We start from the raw sequence: 15,737 nt of genomic DNA, 5'->3' as shown, positions 1-15,737 counted from the left end.
AAAAATTCGCCTTAAAGCCCCTGTCACACATCCACGACCTTCCCCCGGATTAAAATAATTTCAATATTTGCTGAATTTATGTTACAAAATGCCCTTTTAAAAGCATGTTTCCTATAGACATGTTACTAACATTTAGCAGGTTGGGTGTGTAACCATCATGATGCTCCAAAGCGGCCATGTGGTGAGAAGCTATAAACACGTTTACAACCCCTGTAGATGTATGGATAAATGCAACAGAAAAAAAACAGTTTAGAGACTTCATAACTTCGTAAGATATACAAGGCTTTAGTACATGTCTTGTTGTATATATTTCCTGTTAAAATATTGTACGTTTCTATTTTAAAAACAAACAAACAATACTTTAGATATTAGAGAGGTTTGCGCATACTATGTTGCCACTACGTTTATGTAATTGTACATTATTATTAAAATTAATTTTTTTAAGTCCACCCGTTGTACTTAACTGATAATTTCGGGAACATTAATCTTCGTGATATATACGGAAAAATTTAGAAATTGATTTCGTTAGATTTTAAATAAAGCCTTAGAAAAGAGGTGAAGATGGGGCAGTCTAAAATGAGATAGGTCAGACAAGGAGACAACACGTTACTGTATACCCATGTGCTATATTGGATGTAAAACTTATTAATAAAAAGATGTCCACAACAATTTGATAATAAAAGAACAAAAAAATACATGTACCTGTGAATATAGTTGCTGTTAATCTGTTAACATCCTGCACGGAGTTTACTGCCAGGTTTCTTGCCAGTTCTCTTGTTTGATAGAATGTGTTTTTCAGTGTGTAGGAAGCTAACACCTGTAAATATGCATGGGGACGAGATAGTGCGGGTGTCAGTGTATGTATGTATTTAATCGAATCGGGCAAAAAATAGAAAGAGGGCTACACATTAAATGTACGCAAAATTTTAAATATCATGTTCGTTCCAATGGCTGTACTGATTCGCAATCAACAACATTAAAAATTACGGCCATATCTGAAAGTTATATTACCAAAATATAAATATACACTTTGGTAACATCCACTTACCTGTGACTTTCCCGACACCATCTCAGTGACATTTGTTACCATGGTAACGGACAGAGACACACCCCATATGCTCTCTTTGTCTGGTGTTGCCACCCTCCATAGTGCGTATATTACTTTCTCTGTTACCTTCACAAAAATGCCAGAGATATATGAACCTGCTTTGTACAAGTATAGGTAGTACTCTTCCTAATATGACATATGTTATTTCTGAAATGCTTGATACAATGGTGATAGAATATCAACACAGACATAAAGTTTGTGATATGTTAAGATAATGATTTGTTTGGAAAATAAGCGAGGTCACTTACATCTAATTTAGCCTTAAAGGGAAGATATTGCGATATTTAATTATCCCCTATGGTTTCTATACGCCAAAAAGCAATTACTCAAGCAACTGGATATGACTTTGGTCAGACGTTTCAGCTAGTATCCACTAGCTTTCGTCAGTGACTAAGAGACCAGAGAAGAAATGCAGGTTTATAAGCACAAACTATTGATTGATATGCAAACTAGAGTTCCCCGATCTCATACCTTCGCCAAATGATGTTAATCTTTATGACTGACAAAGTTTAGATTAGATTATTCCCCCCTGATTTAAGAAATAGAAACCTAATTTTCATGAATTATATCATTTTATCATAATCTCAACCAAAAGACAGTCTTATATTAACAAAGAATGCATTCTAGCATTTCCTAATAAATTATGCAAATGAGGTACTGATTTGAATAAATTATGTTTAATGATGTTCACCTCAATTTAACTTTCAAATACCACAAGTATGAAATTCCAGGCTGTTATCATTACATAATTATAAAATTTTCTCATTAATTATGCAAATTAAGTCATTATTAACATAATCAACATCTTCCTGTGTTTCTCTCATTGTCAATTACCAATGTCACAAGCTTTAATTGTCCTATCATGGAATGCAGCTGATTTATAGAATTTCCCCATAAATTATGCAAATTACATCCATATTTGCATAATTGTCACATAATTATATTAAACATCACGTAAGCTACCTACATACCAAAAATCACGACGATCCGTCAACCGGTTCTTGAGTTATCCCCTTTTGAATATTTTCAAGAATTTATCCCTGCAGTTCCAGAGCAAGCCGCTAGGGGGCCTAAACTCACGTCACTTCTTTCCCAGCACAAGAGCTACCTACCATCTAAATTTCATCACCATAGCATGTCTAGATCATGAGATATCAAAACCGGAAGCTGCAGTACCATAACAAGCCGCTAGGGGGTCCAAAATCTAATCATTTTGAGGTCTCATCAAGACCTACCCACCTACCAAGTATCAAGATAATCCATCAAGGCCTTCTCAAGTTATCGTGTTTACAGACAGACAGACAGACAGACAGACAGACAGACACACACACACACACACACACACACACACATACACGAACGCCCCTGAAAACATAACCTTCTTGGCGAAGGTAATAAGTGAAGACGTGTGGTTTCTATACTTATTCTCTTCACAATAGGAAAGATTTTTGCAGAAAGCAGCAACATTACACCTTTTCAGGGACTATGCGAAACCCTATGTCACGCCGTTAAATAACGGTCACATTTCAAATCATACCTCCATTGTGTCATGCCCATTGTTGGACAAGTGTCTTGTCACATATGAGGCCACGAGGGATCCTGTTAGAACGTTTTCCATATCTCCTATATGGATCTGCGTGAAGAAGGTGCCATTTGGGTAGGTCATGTAGTCATCAATGTATTCTTCGAATTGAGAGATATTGATTGGAGAACGTATCTGTAGGACAAACATTCTAGATGTCAGATTTCATGTTTTCGATGTAATCAGGCACTTTTATAATTATCTGACAATAATTGGCACAGAAAAATAAATGTGACATCTATGAGCATTTAATATTTAACCATCAGTGTATTTGTATAATTTGATAATCAATGTTCATTGATAAACTTCATCATACAGTTTAATGAATAATGTTAATCTAAGATTTAAATATAAAAGAAATACATGTATCAGTAAAACGTATCATTCATATGTGTAATTTAGATATTTCAGGTCCTTAACCCTATCTAGACGGGGGGGGGTCCTTAACCCTATCTAGACGGGGGGGGGGTGCCAGCGGCAACTTTGATGTCACATAGCGTCTGAACGGCTAGCCGTAGAACGGCCAAACTTGGTGACTTTTCCTAGAATATTGTTGGCAACAAGTCAGTGTCATTAAAAAAGATAATTTTTTTGTGTTGCCATGGCAACGGGTTTCTGACAGGCATTTTTTTGCTAAATTTAGTAATTTTCGATTCAACGATAGAATTTTATGGGTTTTATGTCAAGTTACACATAGTTTCTAATATTAATAACATCCCACATTATTATATATAAATTTATCATTGAATATGCAAAATGTATGCTAATTCGATGACGTCATTGGCCAAAATCCAAGATGGCGGACCATATCATTAGAACTGGTATATACAGGTTATTTTCCTTAAAATTTCATCAATACTTCAATTTCTTCTTACAAAAAGGTTCATATGAACGTCTTTAGTCTGTTTACAATGTAGTTTAGGCTGTATCCTGAAAAAAACTATTTTTGAAAATTCAAGATTCATGATCCAAGATGGCGGATAGCTTAAATATGCATGACGTCATTTTATGACATCACCGGTGTTGCTATTGGCAACATAAGACTTATTATACCCTAATATTCTGTCATAAACAATTTTGGCAAAGTTATGTTGTGTACCATTTAGTTTTCAGGGTGTAACCTATCTAGACGGTTTTGGCCAATAAAATCGTTATAACGTAAAAATTGTAGTTATGATATTACATTCTTTACTAGTACCATCCGTGTCCATAATATCACCAGGGTCTATAATATCGCCACCTTGAGAAACAGTGTGATTTAAGATATTTTTACTGCAACATACTTTTGGTATGCACTCCTTCACACATCAAATGTACATACCTAGGGTATGTTGCAGTAAAAATATCTTAAAGCACACTATTTCTCAAGGTGGCGATATTATGGACCTTGGCGATATTATGGACACGGATGTTACACCATCCTCTGAAAATTTGGTGGTCATACGACATACCGTTCGCGAGTTCTGAGGGTGGTGTCGAATGAGCCCTCCCCCGCTCCACCAAGCCAAAAAAAGCCCGGTCTAGATCGGGTTACGACAATCATTATCACACTTGTTTGATAACGATAATAATTTTTTACTTTCATATTTGGTTATAAGCTCAGGGTACACTTTAGAATTATAATAGTTGACGTCACACCAACCTGAACTGGTGACATGTCAAACTCGCTAAATCTACCGTCCACTGACGAAACGCGTATATGAACAGTCAAAGTGCCAGGAAACACGTCAAACAAATATGAATACGGTACCTGGGAAGTGTAAAAATAGATTCAGGAATATTATTTCCTTTACAATTTCTCATTGGTCTATATAAAAAACAGATATAAAAGTACAAAAAAATAAGGCTCACAAACAAAATTTAAAGACCTGTGCCTGGGACAGAAATAAAGAAGAACTTCCCTCTGTGACCTTTCCAGCAGCTTGAATAGTTAATTGGCCCCATACTACATAAACACAAAAGCCCCCCACCCAGACTGTCTAGCCACTCACAACAGATTAGCATATAGAACTGTTCATTTTTTAAACAAATTCAACTTTTTGTCTCTACTGGTTTTCGAAGTATAATTATTAAATCATGCAGAATCATCGCGATAATTGCTAAGTTAGATAATCAAGAAATACTTTCCGCAACTTTCAGTTTGTGGAAATCCAACCCTGTGCTCTAATTCAAACTTTCAAATCAATCCACTAAAAGCTGTATCAAAGCTTCTAATATTTTCCGCACATCATAATTAGCTTCAATAACTATGTGTCTAGAAATATGTCATGTAATTATATTTGGTATATGTATTCGGTACTCAGTATAGAAACAAGTAAACATAGAGCTGTATCGTGTGTCAGATGGCTGGCACTACTGGCAGCTGTATCGTGTGTCAGATGGCTGACACTACTGGCAGCTGTATCGTGTGTCAGATGTCTGACACTACTGGCAGCTGTATCGTGTGTCAGATGTCTGACACTACTGGCAGCTGTATCGTGTGTCAGATGTCTGGCACTACTGGCAGCTGTATCGTGTATCAGATGTCTGACACTACTGGCAGCTGTATCGTGTGTCAGATGTCAGGCACTACTGGCAGAATATGCCAGAGTTATGAATTACTTTATATCTAGCGGTACATCTAAAGCTAACTTCTTTATACACAACCATAATTAAATTCCTTATCTGCTGTTTTCAAAATTTGTCATAACTTACCAAAACCTCAACCGATATAATCATTATGGCTGTCAGTGGCAGACTGAAGCTTGATAATTTACGTTAGCTGAAATTATTGCAATAGTGGTAATTTGTATAGTACAGGCTTCCTCTTTAAGCATTGAAAGTATAATATTACCCAATAACAAAGCGGCGGTCGGATGAATTCAGTGTCGGTAGGAGGTGTGTCTCCCGGGAACTTTACCGTAGCCAAGTCACCTGTGTCCGTCACCTGACGCAAACTGAACTCTGTTACAACTGGACCCAGTGGATCAGCAAACTCTGAAGTACAAAAACATATTTTATTACTACCTGGAAGGAAGTATCATTAGAGGTGGTGATAAATAAGGGGACTTTTAAAGTTGGAGATTGGAAGTGAGTGGGTAGAGATTGGATTTCAGTTGCTTGACAGCGTTATGATTTGATATGCCCTGGCACGATATTATATGATGTCGTCTGGAATGTGCATTGTGTAGTCAGGTTATGAAACATAAACCATTGTGCAATACGTCATGCAATGGTGTAATATAACTCTACTGTATGATGAACAGATAAAAATCATGGAAATGAATATCTTTTTCCATAATCAATTGTAAACATTTATACTTCGTCAGTCGTAAAAGTTAACGTCATTTGGCGTCAAGGTATAAGGTCGTGGAAATTTGTGATTTTGTTTATTATATAATAATAAATGCAAGCATCATAATGTAATACATTCATCAGACTATGGGGGTATACTAATGCATAAAATCGTCCAATTCCTATTAAATTTGAACTCTTTACATTCAAAATATTAATTATTACTTTCAAGTCATTTTTTTATATAAAGGCCACGAAGAGAAGTCATGGAAACTCATGGATACGATCTACGACTGTAGAGTTTTGCTAATGAAACAGTGTCACTGTGCGATAAGATATCCTCAAAAAAGTTCGTATATGGCCATCGGGAGACATTATAAGTTAAAAATTGTTGGAACATTTCGGTATGAATGTTTTTCTACACAACGTAACACGTTTTAAATTCATTTGCTAAAGTTCAACTTAGAAAAGTATTTTGTTTGGCGATGATGAAGAGAACAATTAATCTGTGCCGTTCGTCCGTCAGGTTGACGACGACCCCATACACCCCAAACAATTAATCTAAAGACAATATTAATAGCAAAACTTGCACCTTGACATTTGACGCAAAATTTGTCAATCAAAGATATGCCACCCGCTGGGAGAAGGACACAGACATCTGAGAAGTCGCCGTTCTCTGCTGACGGGACTGTCGGGTTGGGGGAAACACGAAACCGCCACTCTGAGATCCTTGTCTGGTCATCGGACACATCACTGAACCGGACAGTGTAAAATCCTTCCGCCTGGGATTATATTTTATTTTGTGTTACAAACTAGTTCTAGAATTTAAAAAAAAAACTTTAAAAAAGGGTTCGATAAAAAACATTTTATATCGATGAAGTGCTGGGCGTCATGCTGGTTGCAATTTTAAAGTACAGCCAATCATGCATTGTTGTTACATTTTTCTGCTTTTTCTGTTGAGAATCAATGTGTGCTAATAAGGTACAGTAAAATTCCAGATTGCTCAGTATGTACTTACACCAAAACGCTTATAAACAAGCATACTTGGAGAGAAACAAACACACGTGCAAACAAACCAATACACATTAATTATATATATTCACAGAGCGTACCTGGAATACACCACCAGGAATCCTCAGTCGTATGTTTGAAGCATTTTTCGACTGATGCCAGTTTTGCAGCAGGAAGCCGACAGGATGTTCCTCTAAAGTGAACTCTGTCGTACCCAGGATTTCAGAAGCTGTGTAGAGCTGAAGTGGCTTTTGTTGTAACGTGTTACCGGGGTTGCAATTTTCTTCACATCTTTAGAAAAGTAAAGTATTCTGTCTGTGACATTTACATGTATGTGTTTTACAGTGTCTAAAACAAATTTAAGGGTAGGTAAGAATTTTTTTTCTCTCGGTCAATGTAATTTCAACGCAGTATTAGTAAAATTGCAAATTTTCGTCAAATGACTATCAAGATACATTCTTCTTGAAATTCTTCTTCTATGTGTACGTGAGGTTTACATAAATCACTATAAATTGACTAGGCGAAGCCAATGTCGTTCTTTTGCCCGCGACAGAAACAGGATTCATGCAAACACATGACTATGATTAGATAATTCCAGCTAAATCTGAGTGCATTTAAAGTCAGTGATCCATTATTGTTTAGCATAATTTCAGGGAGAAACATAATGTGCATATTTTTCTTACTCCAGTTTGAGTTCTGATAAGCTGGTGTTCGTGACCACACGAGCTACTGTGTACGCTTCTTGAGAAGGTAGATCCCCAGCTTTTACGTGGACACTGATGTTCACGGCAGCGCCCAATGGTCGTTCCGGAAAGTTTGATGGGGACCCGTACAGCAGCTCTCCTGGGGGTGAACTGTCTAGCTGGGGCCCAAGCACGTGGCAACAATCTAAATAAACAGTATTTAGACATGTTAATTTTGTTGTATTTAAGCCTTTGTATCTTATTCCTTGTGTTGAACATACCGTTAGTAGCACCATGTTTGATCGATCAATGCAAGAGGAACTGCCAAGTTTGGAACAATTCGTTGACGCTGACGATTGTTTCATCGGTTTGATTTTACGAAGCAGTTTTAAAAAGTTTGTTATTCGTTTATGTTACAAAGTAGACGGATGACGTTCAAGTTGGCATTTGGTTGTGTCTTTTTCTATAAGGCCATGTTGATTTGATTATATGGATGACATCCTCCGGGAGCCCCAAAACTGATGCGCGCGTGCGAATAAAAAAAAAGTTTTGCAAAAAAAAAGGTATTTTCATTATGAAATCTACGTGGTCATGAGGGTTGAGCAAATGGCACAGAATATGGTTTGGCGAATAATCTAGTCTTCAAGTTCATTTCTTTACAATTTCGTCTTTTTTCGTTTGATTTTGGCATCCTACGACATTGGTATAGTTTTTATTATTTTTTTTTGTAACTTATGGTATATTTTTGCTCATTTTGCAACTGTTTTGTACGATTTACAGTATGGTTGAAAACTTTTTTTTGGGGGGAAACGGCCGAAAATTCATGCGCGCGCGGATGTTATCCATATAATCAAATCAACATGGCCTAATGTTTAACTGACTTACCCAGATATGTTATGTCGTTAGTAAAAACTTCCACTTCGCAGAGGAATTTCCTGTGACCTTCTCCTGACATGAAGAGACCAACGTATTGCGCAAGAATACTGTTTCCATGAACTGTCATTGTTGTTTGTTGTTGGGTTAGATTGAGACTGCTAGCAACCAATGTATTCTCCGTCAGCTGTGATGAGTTCCCCATGTAAACATCGAGCGGGTTCAGAGAGTCCCAGTGGTCATCAGTACGACCGTAGATGACAATCCTGTTTAACATAAATTCATAATATCGTGATGACATTGTATAAATAGGTGTTCTTGTCCTTAAGTGACAGATCAGGCAAGTTGAACAATTTTCATAAGAGCAACGTTTCACAACGTTTCACTTATCTTTGTCGTATGGAACTTTTCCCATGACTTGGAAACGGGCTAACGTTGTTCCAATTTTTAAGAAAGGAAACCCTCAAGATAAATGTAATTACCGTCCTGTATCACTCCTCCCTACCTTGTCGAAGGGCCTCGACAAAAATTGTATACAAACATCTTTATAATCACCTCTTTTCAAATAATCTTATTTATCCTCTCCAGTCTGGTTTCATACATGGGGATGTGTGTCAGCTAGATTACATTTGTCACACTATTCTTAAGGCTTTTGAGGAGGGGAAAGAAGTACGTTCTGTTTTCCTTGACTTTTCGAGGGCCTTTGACAAGGTATGGCATTCAGGTTAAATTTTTAAACTACAGCAAAATGGAGCTGACGGTCCCTTACTAAACTGGATTCACAGCTATCTATGTGACCGGTCTCAGAGAGTTGTGATAGATGGACAGACTTCTCCTTGGTCCAAGATCGGCGCAGGTGTTCCCCAAGGCTCTGTGTTAGGTCCATTACTGTTTATCATATATTTAAATGACATTGTCAATAACAGAAACTCTTTACCTTTTTCTTTTGCGTTTCATAAAATAGTCAATGGCCTAACACGGAAATCTTTTTGATTTGATTCCCCCTGAAATTTCTCAAACCACTTTGTACTATTTAAGAAACAGTAACGACTTTCTACTTTCGTGGCCTTTCTACAATTTACTAATAGATTTAGTAGGTCTTTTCTACCTTATTGTTTAAGTCATTGGAATGAACTGGACCTAGAAGTTCGTTCTTTACGATAATCCCTGTTCCAGAAACACCTTATTAGATTAGTACGCCCCCTTTGTCCCCAACATTACAATAGTGGCACACGTTACACCTGCGCCCTTCTTGTTCGACTCCGCATCGGCGCCTGTAATCTGAATCACAGTTGTTTACCCGAGGACTCTCTACCAGTTCCCTCTTGTAGATGCTGGTGTCGTTGCGAATCTTTCATGAACTTCATGCTACATGTCCATTATAAATCAGCAGAGATCGGAACTTTTTGGCAATCTTGTAGATTTACTCTGTCATCTTGTTAACCTTAATTAATAATATGTCAGATAATGCTAAACTTCACTTTATTCTTAGAGGCTCCACCTTTTTACCCTCTATGTACAACTTTAAAACGATGCAACTCACTCAGATTTACATTGGAGATACCAAGCGCTTCTAGCTCTGGTTGACTGTTTCTAACAGTCAATTAGATATAGAAGTCCAAACACTACATGTGTTAATGGGCCTAAATTCTCCTCCTTGCTCTGATTGGCGGATGTTTTTCCGCCAATGAGATATAGGAGATTACCACGTAATTCTATCCTTCAAATAACTTTGTTAGCATTAAAATTTTAATGTCTTTGGGTGGTAGTACTACGGCGCACAGATATGTCAACTTTTGTCAAATATTTATATGTTAATTGTACTTTTTTGTTGTGTGGCGCTGGTAACATAAGTTGTTAACTTGAGTGCAGCGTCACACTGTCCTTGTTATGTTTTCATGTTTTTGATGACCAAAAAAAATCGTTCCACAAGAGCAACGTTTCGATGACCGTCTGTCATCTTAATTGGGGCAGATGTAACTGGTTTTCTGTGTACTGAAGTCTGGTGTTACTGCTAACAATGTGGACTATAACTCCAGTTCACAGTGAACCAGTCATAATGGCCCTGATGAAGATGACAGTTATGGAAACGTCGGATCCTGTTGTGGCTGTGAATAAAGGACTTTGCTGTTCAATCATTCACCATCCTGATGAAAGTATTCACAGTAATTACATGGCTCGCCAACATAACACAAAACTTTGATGTAACTTAGATCCCAAGTGTTTCAATACATGTTTTAAGATAAAATTACTGTTCTAGCATATATCAAGCAAACATCACATAAGCGAAGAAATACCATTGAGCCGTCTCACTAAAGTCTCTTTATTTTACTTCTCAAGACAAGTACATCACGATAAGTCATTGTCTTGTGTACACTACTTGTATCCAGATCTCACCTGTCAATCGGGCTCGGGTGATTCAAATCTACCATCCACCACTCATTTCCACTCTGCTGCAGTTCAAAGACGCAAGAAGATACTTGTCCGTCGTTGTTCCCGTCAATGACTATGTCCGGAGTGCCTGTGACCGAAGAGCTTGCTGATGCTGTCGCCTTGCATCGAGCTATGTTGACTGTTGTTACGTCAAGTGATGAGGCTGCAGTTTTTGTAATGCAATCGTTTGTACTACTCAGTTATAAGGATTAGTCTTAACAGATCAGTTGCAGAATACATGTTTTTGTTTTTCTGCCTCGTAGATCCAAGAAATCAAAAGACGTCGCTGTTAATAATTAACTGCATTTTTTTAATATTCTAATATTCTTCATCTTTTAAAACGATGAAGGAGATGCTGCGTATGACTTATATAATGCGTCATCTGAGAATAAACATACACATTGCTATGAGAGTATCACCATCCGCACCTATTCGAGTCAGGCTGTACACAAACAAAAACACAGAAAAACACAACCCGCTGCAGCAAGGTAGGAACATCACAGGATAACCTTTTTTAACTTAACTTTTGTTTCCATAACCACTTCTCTACTACAAAACGTCATTAAAATAGTTTCGCAGCTTCTCGAGATATGCTGTGTACATATGATCAACAAATGCATAAATAGCCCACTGCGGGACCGTTGCAAAACGTCAGGTTGACCATTTTTGACATTGGCCTATGTTTTACAACAGCTACCCACACACGGTGACATTCCAAATATTTAAAAGATCCATCCACAACTTTTTAAGTTATATATGACGTTGACCTACATACAGACCTACACAATAGCCACTCAGCCAGGTTTAAACCGAAAACATAGCCTTCTGTCGAAGGCAATAAGATTTTCCCGATCCGATGACGGACACATTTAACCCTATCTAGACCGGGGGGGGGGCTTAAAGTGCCCGCGGCAACTTTGATGTCACCTAGCGTCTGAACGGCTAAAGCTAGAACCGCCAAATTTGGTGACTTTTCCTACAATATTGTTGGCAACAAATCTGTATCAGTGGAATAAGATTATGATTTTTCTTGTTGCCATGGCAACGGGTTTCTGACAGGCATTTTTTGCCAAATTTAATTATTTCCATTTAAACAACAGAATTTTATGGGTTTTATGTCAAGTTACACATTGTTTCTAACATTAATAACATCACATATAATTTTATGTAAATTTTATCATTAAAAATGCATAATTTATGCTAATTTGATGACGTCATTGGCCAAAATCCAAGATGGCGGACCATATCATTAGATCAGGTAAATGCAGCTTATTTTCCTTAAAATGTCATCAATACTCCCATTTTTTTTTACAAAAAAGGTTCATATGAATGTCTTTAGTCTGTTTACAATGTATTTTAGGCTTCATCCTGAAAAAAACTATTTTTCAAAATTCAAGATTGATGATCCAAGATGGCGGATATGTAATATATGCATGACGTCATTTTATGACTTAACCGGTGTTGCTATGGGCAACATAAGACTTAGTACATCCTAATATTCTGTCATAAACACTTTTGGTAAAGTTATGTCGTATACTGTTTAGTTTTCAGGGAATAACCTATCTAGACGGTTTTGGCCAATAAAATCACATTAATGACGTCATAATGACGTCATATTACGTCACAACGACATAAAAATTGTACGTATGATAAATTTTTACTAGTACATCATCCTCTGAAAATTTGGTGGTGCTACGATATACCGTTCTCGAGTTCTGAGGGGGGGGCGAATGAGCCCCCCCCGGTCCCACCAAGCCCAAAAAAGCCCGGTCTAGATAGGGTTAAGGAATATAGACTTGAAAATGGCAACAATGAATTATAATGCTTGCGAGGAGACGAAAACTTGTAATTAAATGCTTTTCTCCCCATCTTTATGAGTGTAAAGTAAAATGAACTTACGCAGATCCACCACCTTACATGTCCAATCGTAAGTAAATGTGTCAGTACTAAGAACCCCTTCCGGTTCGTAGGACAGGCTAACGTCAATCCGGATGTCTCCGGATGCCGGTACGGTTCGCACGCTGCTGCCCACGCTGGCGACGATCGGCTGGCTGGTGAACTTTACCCACGTCTGCGCAGCAGTGATGAAAACATCACTGTTCCCGGTTAATTTTCTGGTAACCCGAAACTGGATGGAGAAATAAAAACATCAGACGGAAAATAAAAAAAAAATAATCACAGAACTTTCACATTTGTAAAGCAATTAGAATTAGCGAGTACCCTCTCGAAATGGAGAAAGGAAATAAGAAGCTTAAGCTACCTGTAGGGGGATGAATTGTAGCTACTCTATGTCAAAAAGGTGGAAGACGAAAAACATTTTATCCCCAACTGCCTTTTACCCTATACGTTGTGTCAAGTTGCAATCAGCCTTCGGGCATGAATTTGTAAATAAACTTATAAAATAGAAGCCTGGGTGTCATGGGCATTATTGTGCCTTTCTTTCTCCCGATACCTTCGGTTTTGTAGTGGGTGGGGGAAATTATGATGACCGTTAATTTGTTAGAAGGTTACTCTTGAATGTGAGCAAGCACGCAGTGACTGGGAGTAAGTGGGTGGTGTGTGCAAGAATTCAAGAAGTGTTGTATTACCCAAACGAATTACATCATTTACAAAGTACAAATTTACCTAAAACGCTTCCTGTGAACTTGAAGGTTACTAAAATTGAGAGTACTTTTTGGGAAGTCTGCGATCTCCTTTAAAACTGCTGGTCTGGTAGCCTAAATATAGAAGACATATGCATTGAAGCCCTGCATTGGTATGGAACTTAACAGCACATAAAAAGAAAAGCGCATTGTTCATTTTACATACCTGGATCATATACAGGCCTTCGTCCATGGTGTTAGCTGTAAGAAGCAGGTTTAGTTCGTTGTCTGAGGTGCCTTCTGGTAAAGCGTAGGACAAAACTGACATCATTGCCGTTGGACATATTTTCCACGTGGGATCACTCCAGACGCTCCAGTCTATATCCATCTGTGTAAGCATTAATCAAGAGTCCTCACATAAAAAAATTGCGAACAAACTTTAATTTATTTTAATTTTAAAAATTTGTTTATTTCAAACAAAAGTCCCCTCCACGGAACGCAACGATGCGGCCCACTGCATGTAACGTGAGACCAGGTACACGTTCTAGTTAAGAAGAAACACGGCGTCACTTGAGTTTGCCTGGTATATGGAACAAAGACGTAAACCTATAAGGGCATTGTTAACCCTCAAACACCCGAACTTTTTTTGCGACGGAATGTATATACCAAAGAAAACAATCAGACTGCCCAAATAAAATACATCATGATACGTTTGTGCATAGTACCAGTAATTGCAACTGAACCAAGGGAAATGTTTGGTTAGCGTTTTTTAATGGCAGAAAAAGGTGTGACTTTTATCTACACTTTATATTAACAACGATGTATTTGCTGCCTATATTTTCAATTCAGACGCAAACTTTGTGAGCAGATTGAAGTTGACAATTTTTTTAATGGTTTACCATCATGTTAAAGTATTATTTCGCTTACCTCGTAGTGTTCAGTACATTCTTCGACAGACACAAGGCCATGTATGGTTAAATCTCCAGTGCGATGCACAACAAGTGGACTACTCTCACTGTGGGGAAGAATCGTTTCCATGTTTTGGTACATTAATATTGTGCTTAATAAAGGCTACATATTTAATCTCATCCATGATCTAGTAAAAAACGACCAGAAATGTAGATGCATAAATACAAATAAAGTGAACATACTGCAAAAAATGAGTATTTGTCGTTTTATGATAACAATACCTTAACCCTCAACAGAACACCTTCCCGGACTGATTAATCTGTACACCTGGGGTCCGCGCGGACCCCAGAACAGTTTTTGCTAATTTTTAGAAATTATCAACATGCTACCAGCTCAATTGTTTTGCAAACTGATGTGGGAACCTCTGTGTCCACATTACATACAAAAATCATACATTTTTAACTTTTTTCTATTTTTGGTGAAGAAAAGAAGACAAGAAGAAATACCCGATTTTTAAACCCATTTCAGACTGAAGGGGCTTTTGAGGCCCAACTTTGATCTCAGATAGCGGCTAAACGGCTTGCGCTAGAAGTATCAAATTCAGAGACCTTTCCTAAAATGTCTCTGGAAAAAAGTTCATATTATTTTAATACTAGTAAGTTGATGTTTTTTGTGTTGCCATGGCAACGGGTTTCTACCAGGCAGTTTTTTTTTAAAATAGAAGTAATTCAGGTTTAAACATAAAAATTTTCTGAGTTTTATATTAAATTACACTTCTTTTCCAATATTAATAACATCTTACATAATTAAATATGAGTTAAATCATTTAATATGCATAGAATATGCTAATTTGATGATGTCATTGGTCAAAATACAATATGGCGGACTATATTATTAGCTCTGACGTGATATGACGTCATAATTACACCAAAGTTATTAAAATTTAATTCTATTCCTACACCATTCTCTGAAAACCTGGTAGACATACGATGAGTGCATAAAAACATATAAAAACGGAAATAAGGTAATGTATAAGAAGGCCAGTGTATCCATTATGATCGAAAGCCGGACCCCAAAAGAAAATCAGATATAATTTTTTTTATAACTGGTAGAAACGGAGTTTTCTGCACTGTATTGAGAGACAACTTTGTGGGTGACAATTACCTAAAATTTCAGAATAAAATCTTTAGAAACAAAAAAAGATATTACAGAATATATAGTGCTGGGGTCCGCGCGGACCCCAGGTGTACTGTTTAGGGTTAAGAATTGAAAAGGATAAAAAA

Source organism: Branchiostoma belcheri, unplaced genomic scaffold (assembly GCF_001625305.1).
Source record: "Branchiostoma belcheri isolate BF01 breed outbred unplaced genomic scaffold, Haploidv18h27 scaffold217, whole genome shotgun sequence".
Classification (NCBI taxonomy): domain Eukaryota; kingdom Metazoa; phylum Chordata; class Leptocardii; order Amphioxiformes; family Branchiostomatidae; genus Branchiostoma; species Branchiostoma belcheri.
Note: the sequence above shows the minus strand (reverse complement) of the source record.